The sequence below is a fragment of the Empidonax traillii genome, unplaced genomic scaffold (genome assembly GCF_003031625.1).
Source record: "Empidonax traillii isolate 1590-97213 ecotype Southwest subspecies unplaced genomic scaffold, ASM303162v1 scaffold15:size5535645, whole genome shotgun sequence".
NCBI classification, from domain to species: Eukaryota; Metazoa; Chordata; class Aves; order Passeriformes; family Tyrannidae; genus Empidonax; species Empidonax traillii.
This window is the reverse complement of record NW_020955208.1, coordinates 4675283-4685625: the sequence shown is the minus strand read 5'-3', so window position 1 is coordinate 4685625 and position 10343 is coordinate 4675283. Positions and strand designations below refer to the sequence as shown.

The following is a 10343-nucleotide window of genomic DNA, read 5'->3' as shown; positions in this document are numbered from 1 at the left end:
GTGTTATAGGAGAAAGATGGGATGAAATGAAGAGGGGAAAGCAAGGGAAGAGATACTATGGGGCAAAAAGGATTTACATTTACAGGAAAACAAGATTCCTTCATTCCACTGATGGTAGAAAAAAAATGCTTACTAATAAAGTATCTCAAAGGCCTCGGATACTTAAAACATCGGATTTGCTTTACACTGTATCAACTCATTCAACTCATCTTCCAACTGGAAACAAAACGCAGTTCTCTCCATCTCCAGATTGTGCAATAATTTCCCTGCTACTTACAAACTCTTCCACAAACCCTAAGGAATTAAGAGTGACAAATAAATCCTAGGCAGCAGAAATGAAGTTGGACTTTAGACTCCCCATGTTTCAGCTGGAGTGATGGGAGCTCCTTTATCCCTGGACCAGCACAGACATCCATCCCTCTCCTGCACAGCCCACTGAGGCCCAGCTGCTCTTGCTCCTCCAGCTCATCTGCAGGGAAAGGTTGCACCTCTGCAGCGCTGCACTTCCAACCTGGGACACAAACATTTTGATATGCAAAGCTCAGAGCTGCAGAACTTGAAGAAGGAATACAGATTGAATCCTGCCAGGCACATGGGGCAGGTGACAGGAGCAGGGATTACCTGTCACCCCCACACACATCACAGAAGCCTTATCTCGGAGATAGAGGACGTGAGGCACACCCAAGGTCACCAGGAGGTGTGAGCACCACAGACCAGAGGAACCCACATCACCATATTTCACTATTTATGACATTGTTCTTCAACCTCGCTCTTAAAATCCAACCGTTGAAAAAAAGAGGAGAAGAGGGAAGGAAAAAAAAATCAAAAGTTGTTGAAAAAGAAAAGGAAAAATGAGAAATGTTTCACTGACCAGGTTAAAAGAAATGTAAGAAAAGTACAGTAAATAATAACTAGGAAACAAAACCCTCACAAATCTGAAAATATCTACAACTTTTGTCCTGTAGTATCTTACAAACTTCCAATAATCTGACTGGCCAACTGATCAAGCAATAAATTTTATGCATACGCATACAGTTTGCCAATTCTGGAATTCATAACAACTATATCCACTATAAATTCATAGTTTCATCGTTTCAAATGGTTTGGCCTTTATTTTAGTGTTCCTAAATCAATCTTCTAGATCTCACTTGGAGTGAAAACAGGTAAGTCAACGTGTACACCGAGTTCAAAGCAGAGTTTTGACACAACAAAACTGAACGTGGAAACAGAAGAGCTCCTCTAATAGTCGGTGTCATTCCCAGATAAAGAAGCGATTCTGTGATTTAGAAAGCTCTTTGATCTTCTTCTTACACTGAACATTTACCAACTCCTTTTAAGTGCATCATACTACTTTTTGGGAAAATGCACCAGTGTGTGTTCATCCATTGATAATCTGTTATGAATTTGCTAATGTATTTCACCCATATTACTTCCATAAATAAAATCTGAAACTTACAGTAAAATACGAACGTTGTACTCCAGAGCAGGTTTATAAAGTTTGAGTTCTATTATTTACAGAAAAGGCTCCAGTATCTCACAGAAGTAAACAAACCCTTTCCGGTTACAGTATTTTTACAAACTGCACGAATGCAGAAATAAGGCTGGTAGGTGCTACTGGGGCAGTTACAGCTCTTCTGTAATTGATAGAGCTCACATGAATCTCTGACATAAGTACGGCCTAATTTCAATTTATCACCTGATAGGAAGTGACCTCTGGATACTCTATGCCGGGAAGAGGGAAGGACAGGTTCCTCCCAGCTACCACTTCACCAACAAAAAAAAGGCACTGAATTGAAGACATGCACTAAACACGTTGCCTTCTTATGCAGGCCCACAACTGCTCATCAGCAAAACTGAAGTGCAAACAGTCAATAAGTGAAATTCACAATGAAACACTACAGTCATTACAGTCAGAATTTGGTACATAGGGTTTGTTTTCCAGCTCTTAAAAGGACAAGGGATTTTTTTTTTTTCTCAACACAATGAAAGGCTGAAAACACTTACAGCATCTTTGATCGTGCCTAATTCCTCTGCCACTAATGAAAAATAGCTGGGGAACAGTCCTAAAATAGCTACCAAGCCAAATTCTACAGCAGGGAAGTATTTTCAAACAAAGATAGTAGCAGAAAAAAACAAACAAATACTTCCAGCTTTGTCTATATTAGGCTTTAGTGCTTTTTGTAACTGCTGTGAATGTCAGTTCAGGTCGACTCAGGCCAAAAACCAGGGAGAGAGTGGTGAAGATCCATTACTGCATTGCTTTATATACAAAGCCATCCCCCAGACCAGAGCTCGGTAGCACAGTCTAAAGAATCAGTTGATGCCTCAAGCCTCCATTAGGGAGCTTTCCACCTTTGTTACTATTTTGGAACCAAACCATAACAGCAATCCGACAGAAAAATTTTTCAGAAAAATTGTTAACTGGCAATAGCACTTCCAAATGTAAAGTCTGATTCAATTTCATTAAGCAATCAATCTTCAAAAAAAAAAAAAAACCAAAAAACATCAAATGCCCTTGTTGATAACGAAAAAGGGGGAGGGGAAAGTATAGAAACAGAAGCAAAATCTACACAAGTAGCATGGAATGCAGTTCTTGACAGAAAATTCTGGAGGATCCTAGCAGAGCCTACTGGAATTTTTCTAGATCCTCAGAGTATTCCCTTAAACACCTGATACTACCTTGACTCCACTGACTCATAGGTAGATGTGTAGCTTCAGTTGTCACCAAAATATCAGAGAGATAAGTAATAACTAACATGTGTAGCAAACAAGATAAAGATATTTATATACACTCTCTATATAACACTGAGACAGAATACAGAGGGTACAGCCACTACCATTATCTGCAAACAATTCCATATGAAAGTTACTAATTGCTACTCGAGAACACAGAGACAAACAAAACAACAGTGCAAGTGGGAATCCGACAGTGAAGTCCACGTTTTCACTTGCCCAATGTACACCAGGGACAAAGCATGTGAAAAGTTTAACACAGTGACACCAAAACTTCAGAACACGGCATATGGTCCGACTGTCACACACTGACATTTCCAAATTATCAAATTTCACGTGGAAGCAAAACAACAGTAACGTTTCCTAAAGTTCTCTCTCACTGGCCTTCGTAAGGAACACAACTCTCGCCTCAGTTTATACTCAGGCTGAGGACACCATACAAGCTATTCAGAGAGCACTCCAGCTCCACACTTCCAACCTGGAGATTCTCTGTGCTTTAGGGACTCCACACCTGTTTTTCACATAGCTTCTCACTTTTTTTTTTTTTTTTTTTACTGTGACAGAACTATGCCTGTGCAAAAGTCAACTGACTGGACTTGTGTTGTCCCCCCTAGGTTCCTGGGCACACACTGTTTGTCTTCAACCTCTGTTTTAAATTAATTAGATTTCTCTACTCACAACCTTTAGAATAGTTTAAGCAACCCTTTATGGATTTCCTCTGCCATTCACATTAAGCCTATTTGATGTTGAGGTTGAAGGGCTGTTATTTCTTGAAGAATAAATACCAATATTACACATCTCTGCTTATCCCTTCTAGTAGTACAATGCTAATATAATTACTGATGTAATAATCCAGGAATAAAGCAGACTGGAATTTTTCACTGAAACAATATAAACTCAGCTTAGAAGCATTTCTCCTGTTCCACCTGTCTGCTATGGCAATCTGAATATCAGCATTCCTAAATATCCCAGATTCTGCATGTGTGTGATACAAAAGTTTCTCCCTCATAAAGCACATTTATAAAACAAATACCTGTCAAAGACAAAAGCACTGAGTGCAGTATTCCCTTAATCCCAATGAAAAGGTCCTGGGATCTGCAATGTCTTGTAATTTTCTCTAGAAAGTAACATTTAAAAGAGTGACAGAGTTTAATACCCTAAGCTTGACGCTCACACTCATTCCTTCCCACAAACACTAGCTGAGAAATACATTCATTAAGATTTAACTGAGCAACTTAAAATCTACGAATGTGCAACGTCTAAAAAGAATCTTCAGAGCCAAAATCAAAAAAAATTGTGCTATGCTTTTGTTTCAGTTAAGTGAAACCCAGTCAAATAAACAGTAAGTAGGAAAGTACTTTAGTTATCTGTAAAAATAAAATAATTTATCTCTATAAAACAAATAATTCTTTATATATAAATTATATTTGTGTACATTATGATAATGGTCATTTACTTTTACCACACTGATTTTTCAGTGTGTTATTCTTGTGATAACAAGCCTGTTTTGCTCAAGTTAGTAATCAAAAAAGTTGTATGAATATGTATGCTGAATTCTAATTTTCCTGAATTCTAACTCAAGTAGAAACTACTGTGTCAACGAAGGATCCTTCATGTATCTTTTATAACTTCCCATCCATTTACATTAATTGATATAATTTTCCCAGCGTTGCAAGATACAGCCAACACTTAAAGCCAACACAGAAGTAAAAGCTGTTTCTATCACCTAAAACTCCACACTTCCAGTTACTTTCAGCCATTTACTCTTGACTATCTATTTCTTATCAATACCAAGAGCTTTGTAAACCTGCAGTATCATTGTAGGGACACATTTCTCAATGCTTTGCAGAAACAACAGCAGGGAAAACCAAACACTCAGTTCACATTTCTGTCCATTTCAAAGTTCAAGCCTCCTAAAGAATCACGAACAACAGAACTATAAACAGGCCACCTTTCGATTTCTTTAGAGTCTTTAATCTCAATCACCTTAAAAAAATAAACAGCAGCCTTTACGTAAAACTTTCAAAGCAGCCCATGAATATACTGGTGCCTCACAACAGTGTTCTGGAAAAGGTCAGTGATTCATCAGCACAGGGACTGACTGGGCACTGAAACTATTGTCCCTCAACTCATTTTTGGTCAAGAAAGTCACTTTCATTTGTGTGATTCTTGGCTTAGTGCATCGAAAAGATTTTTCTGATCAACAAAACATGAATACACAAAAATCTATTTTCAGCCAACTTTTATCCAAAAGCAAAACTGCGCTCTAATCCTTTACCATAATAATTTCCAGGTAATTTTTCACAGATAGCCCGTAGAGCCAAAAACCAGCAAGCTGCTTTCTGCTAAAGCTGCCACAGCTAGTGGACAGACTACAACAGACATGAAAAGCTTATCATTCTTTGGCCACAAGTTTTAATATTGCATCTTTGTTCAGCCTCTACCTTTGTTCCCTGAGACAACCACAGTCAGACTTTATGCCAAACTAAAAAAAACTGTATTTCATCTCAGCCTTAGCCCCAGGCCTCAGATCCTGAAATGTGTGTCTTTGAAAGCGTTTAATCCCTGGCCTCATAACTGACTCAAAGCTAACACACAAAAACAACACCCAGTATCAGGAGTCAGCACTGCAGTTTTGGGGTGGGTTTCTTCCTTTTTCACACACTAAATGAGACCCCATAAAGCAACGAGAATCAATCAGTGTGTCAGAACACGGTAACGTGTACAGTGTGGATCAGGGCTTCAATTAGAGGGAGGCTTGTTTGAAATTTTAGACCCTTTTCAGCTTCCATTTCAGATTCCCCAAACCTCTGAAGAGATTTTTAATTTTGTCTCTCTTGGGTCAAGGAGACTGTTCTTCTCATTTTGCATCACATGCTGTAACTTTATAAAAAGCAGCACACTGCTGGGTTCAGGCAGTAACAAAGGATTGTGGTGATGTTTCCACCACTGAAGGTATATCTAAAACCTGGATTTGTTCCACACAATCAAAAATGACTTGCTAATAAAAGTTAATTACAATGTTTTCAAACATTGTCTTGTTAGCTAAATGATGCCCAAAGAAAATATAAGCTTTTATTCAAGTAGAGCATCTTTTTTGTTGTTATTATTATTTTACTTGTTTATATAGGGCTCCTTCTAGTTTTGGATTCAGCCTGGACCCAAAAAATGAGGGCAGTGTTATTCAGAAATTCTAATCTGAGACAACCACACTTAATAAATAAGATTGACAGAATTCAGTTAACTTTTAATATCAGAACCAAATGAAAACATGTATAAAAATTACACCCTCTGAAAAACCTCTGTCATAAAATATTAAGGAATATCTTGTCTATAAATAAACAAGACCGTTAACACGAAAATATAAAGTCTATCAATTTCCATCTGCTACTTGTTTCTCAGTCTGGTTAACGAGATAAAAACAATTCTTGAGCCAACCTCTGCCATAGGCACCTATTTAGCCGTAACATTTATAAGCAACTAACCAGCCCACCTCTGCAAAAAGTCCGACATGCCAAGAGTGCCAGTTATTCTTAGAGTGAGACATGACCACAATTTCACGTAATTAGAGATGTTATAAAACGCATCCCGGCCGCTCTCCCCACCCCCCTTCACCACTACCACCATTGCAGGAGTGACTTGTTACACATCTCGATGAGCAAGTAACATTCCCTGCCCGGGGAGAGAGCGGAGATCAGGCCATAAAAAGGGCACGAGATGCAAACAGGGATCCTCCCCTCGCCGGGCTGGCGGCCGCGGCTGCCCGGGAACAGCCTCGCCCTGCCCCGCACCGGCACACGGGGGTCCCGAGGGGAGCCAGAGCTCCTTCCCCGTCCTCGGCATCGCCGGCGCGGGGAAAAAGGTGCCCCGAGCGAGCGGGTCACCCCGGGGACGGAGGGGGGACCGGCGGGGAGGGGACTCGAAGGAGCAGGGCGGCCGGAGAGGGCTGGGGGGCGACCGCTGCCTTCCCCTGGGCGGCGTGCGGGGGACAAGGGCGGCGGGGCGAGGGGGCACCCGGTGCCCCCCCAGGCCCGCGAAGCCGTGGGCGACACGGAGGCTCCGCGGAGGCGCCGGAGCCCTCCCCGCCCGAGGGGCCTCGCTGCGGGCGGCAGGGGCCTGGGGAGCGGGGTACCCCGGCCTGCCGGGCCCAGGGGCGGCGGGCCGGGCGGCGCTCACTCACCTCGGGAGGCAGCAGGCGCCGCCGGGTGCGCATGGCGAGGGGGATCCCCCGGGTGCTGCCCCGGGAGCGCGGGGGGCCGGCGCGCCCTCGCCGCCGCCAGCCGGGCTCGCTCGCTGCCTCCGCGGCCAAGGCCGCCGCAGCGCCCGGCAGCAGCGCCCCCTGGCCGGCCCCGGCGGCAGCGCACGGCACTGCGGCACCGCCGGGGAGGCGGCGCGGACCGGCCGCGCCCCCGCCCCGCGCCGCGGGCTCCGCGCCGGCACCGCCGCCCGCCCTCCCCGCGCGGGGTCCCGCCGAGCCCGCGGGACCCGCCGCCACAAAAACACACGCACGGACACACACATACACGGGGCTGGGGGGCGGCACGGCCGGCAGCCCGGCCGGAGGGCACCCACGCACCACACCGAGCGAGCTGCCCCGCGGGCGGCTGCAGCGGGGATGTGATGTGACCGAGCACTCCCTGGTCAGCGGCGCTCGCGGCTGGGAGCCGTCCGTGTGTTATTTCGCCATTCCGCGTTGAGGACCTTCACCATCGGAGAGGGACACCCGCGGCCGCCCTGAGGGGTGCGAGGCACGGGGCCACCCGCTCCCAGGCACGTCCGATCGTCCGCAAAGAGGGTTCCAGAAATGAAAAAATAAAACAAACGAAAACACGCCACACCAAACAACAACCAAACACGCTCGTTCATCACACGAGCTGCGATGGCTAGCTGACAGGTTATGCCAAACCGTGACTGAGCGCCCGCAGCCTCGCCCGTTCTCTCCAAGAGGAGGGGGCCGCCCATGCCGGGAGCGGGACACTTCCCCGCCTGGCTGCAGGCGCTCGGGAGCTCCAGGAAATGTCAATTCTCGAGTGTCTCGGTCCGGTGTGTACACGGTGGGCGGGGGGATGGACAGTGCTGGGCTGCCGTCCCGGACACATCGTGCACCGCCAGCCCCTCGGCCCCCGGCAGCCTCACCCTTCCCGCAGCAGAGCTCAGTGCCTCAGGAAACCCTCACCCCTCGCCTTACGACCCCCTTGCCTCAGGAACCCCTCGCATCTGGATCCTTCACCTCGGGAATCCCTCATCCCGGCTCCCCCTCACGAAGGGCTCGCTCCACGCCGGGGGATGGGAAGGAGCCGCTGCCCCCTCACCTTCGGGCAGTGCTGTGACCTCCCAGCTGCGGGAGGGCCATGTCACCTCAGGAGGGATGGAAAGGCGAGTGTGATGGCTGCTAATGCAGCTGCACAGCCATTCCCTCTTCTCAGGCCTTCACACTTCTAGGCTATCACTTTCCAGCAGGTTGGGCTTCTCCATTAACTTCCCAGGTATGTCAATGAATACGGTGTAATGAGCCCCGGTGATAAAATCTAGGCCTCCTTGCTCCAAGAGCATCAGCCCATCCCGCTGGAAATGAAAGGGAAGCACTTAATGTTTATTCATTGATTCTGGTAGAACTATGTGCTTTTCAAGCAGAAAATGCAAGATACTCCCAATCAACTGAATCATCAATCCATGGGCAAAGAGCTGAGAAGATAAAAAAATGCTCATCAATCATAGCTGGGAGTAGCATGTTAATGGAGATGGAATCTATTTTCTCCCATAAAGCAGTCCCTGTTAACCCCAACTTGCTATCTCTGCAGCAATTAATGGTGTCATGCTTGTGAAGCACAGATGAGGGCTTCAGATCGGTCCAATACACAATTACCATCCTCAAAACAATTCTTTTGAAACACCTCAGACTGCTAAACACACAATGTGCCTGGCGAACTAAAAGGAAGTAAATTAAAGAGTGAGCAATGTAACACTCCATACCCTCTGGCCAAATGCATGCAAGCACATAGGTCTGCCATCTACAGATGTCTCACAGAGGCATATCACTATCATAATTTTGTTCTTCTTTAATCCCTCTGGATACAACCACTCCTTGCAATGTTTTCTCACCAAACACTGAGAGGTTTTTCCTGAAGTATATTATAATCTGCTGTTTTGCAAAAGTGCTGTCACATGAAAGCATGCAAAACATGCAATGGGAAACATCTCTGTGAGTTAAGGTGATGGAACATGGTCTCATTCCCCATTGCTTCTGGGTATCTTGGATGCCTCATGAGTTGTTCCTAATGAAGATGTATCTAGAGGAGCAGCAAACTCCACAACACCCACATGGCTGCTCCAGGCAGTCGTGGTGCCAGGGACCTGATCTTAAGACAGGGAGATTGTCCATCCTGTGTTCTCACTGTGCTCCCTCTGCAAGTGTCCAAAGAGGAAACATTTCGCTATGGATAGCGAGAAAAACTATTCCAAACCAAACCAATCATTTTTATTCCAAGCCCCAGCAAAGTTGTAAGACACGGAGCACGACCTTCTACTTGGCACATTCAGTGCCGCTGTCAGAGTTACAAATTCTCCAGGAAGTATCTTCAGCTCTTCCATGTCCCTGATCCTTTACAGCATCATCATGAGAAATCATGCCCAATGGTCTCCCCCATGATAGCACAGACATTTGGTATTGAGTTTCCTACCTCTTTTCCCAAGTATTTTGCCGTTGTTCCACAGCTCTTGAGGAGAAGTTACCAAGGAAAAGGCGTAAAGAAGAGCATATAGAAAAGGATACTCCAATTTGCAAAAGTCAGGGATCTGGAAAGAGGACGAGAAGCGCAGTTACAAAGGTGAGGGGAAGCTCTGAGGTGCCCTGGTTGAAGGGAGCAGCAGAGTCACAGGCTCAATACAAAGACATCCACTGGGAGCTAGGAGATCCAGGGAATTGATAAGGGATTCAAAATGATGCAAGAATAATCTCTGAACAACAGAGTTAAGGACAAATAAGAGGATTTTTTAACTGCTCGGTGAAAGTTGCAGAAACTAGGGGGGAAAGGAAGCTTAATAAAGGTTCCACTCTGTTCCTAGGTGGAAAGAGTAGAATGGTTGACAACAGTGTAGGAAAGACAGAAGAACTCAACAACTACTTCTTGTCTGTATTTGGGGAAGAGGCAGATGATAAACGAATACCATGTGATGATGATGAGATACATTCCATTACAACAAGCGCTGAGGAGGATGTTAAACAGAAGCTGATGAAGTTGGGCATCAGCAGACCCAAGTAACTTCCATCCAAAAGTTTTAAAAGCACTGGCACAGAGTATCTTTAGACCATTAATGTTGATTTCAATAAATCTTGAAACACTGTTAAAGTTCCAGAGGACTGGATGCAACATTGTCCCAATGTTTTAAAAGGGTAAACAAGGTGACCGGGGTAATTAGGACCTGCCAGACTGACAAGAATTCTCGGTAATATAATGGGACATATCTACATTACTTGATTAAAAAACAATTAAAGGATGGAAATGCAATAAATGCAAATTAATGTGGAAAATAAATCTTGCTGAAATAATTTGATTTTTTAATGGCATTACAAGTTTTGCTGATGAAGGTAAGTAGGTCTGCAAAATATT

At 45.0% G+C, this 10343-nt stretch overlaps 1 protein-coding gene across 1 annotated transcript in view; it reads right to left on the bottom strand.

Moving 5' to 3' along the window:
- The window catches only part of ZFYVE9 (zinc finger FYVE-type containing 9), a 52980-nt gene extending 45975 nt beyond the window's left edge, over positions 1–7005 (bottom strand). Inside the window, exon 1 of the mRNA XM_027894402.1 lies at positions 6914–7005. The gene's annotated coding sequence lies outside the window, so the exon portion shown is untranslated. The remainder of the gene's footprint in view (positions 1–6913) is intronic.
- Between the last annotated feature and the right edge of the window lie 3338 nt (positions 7006–10343).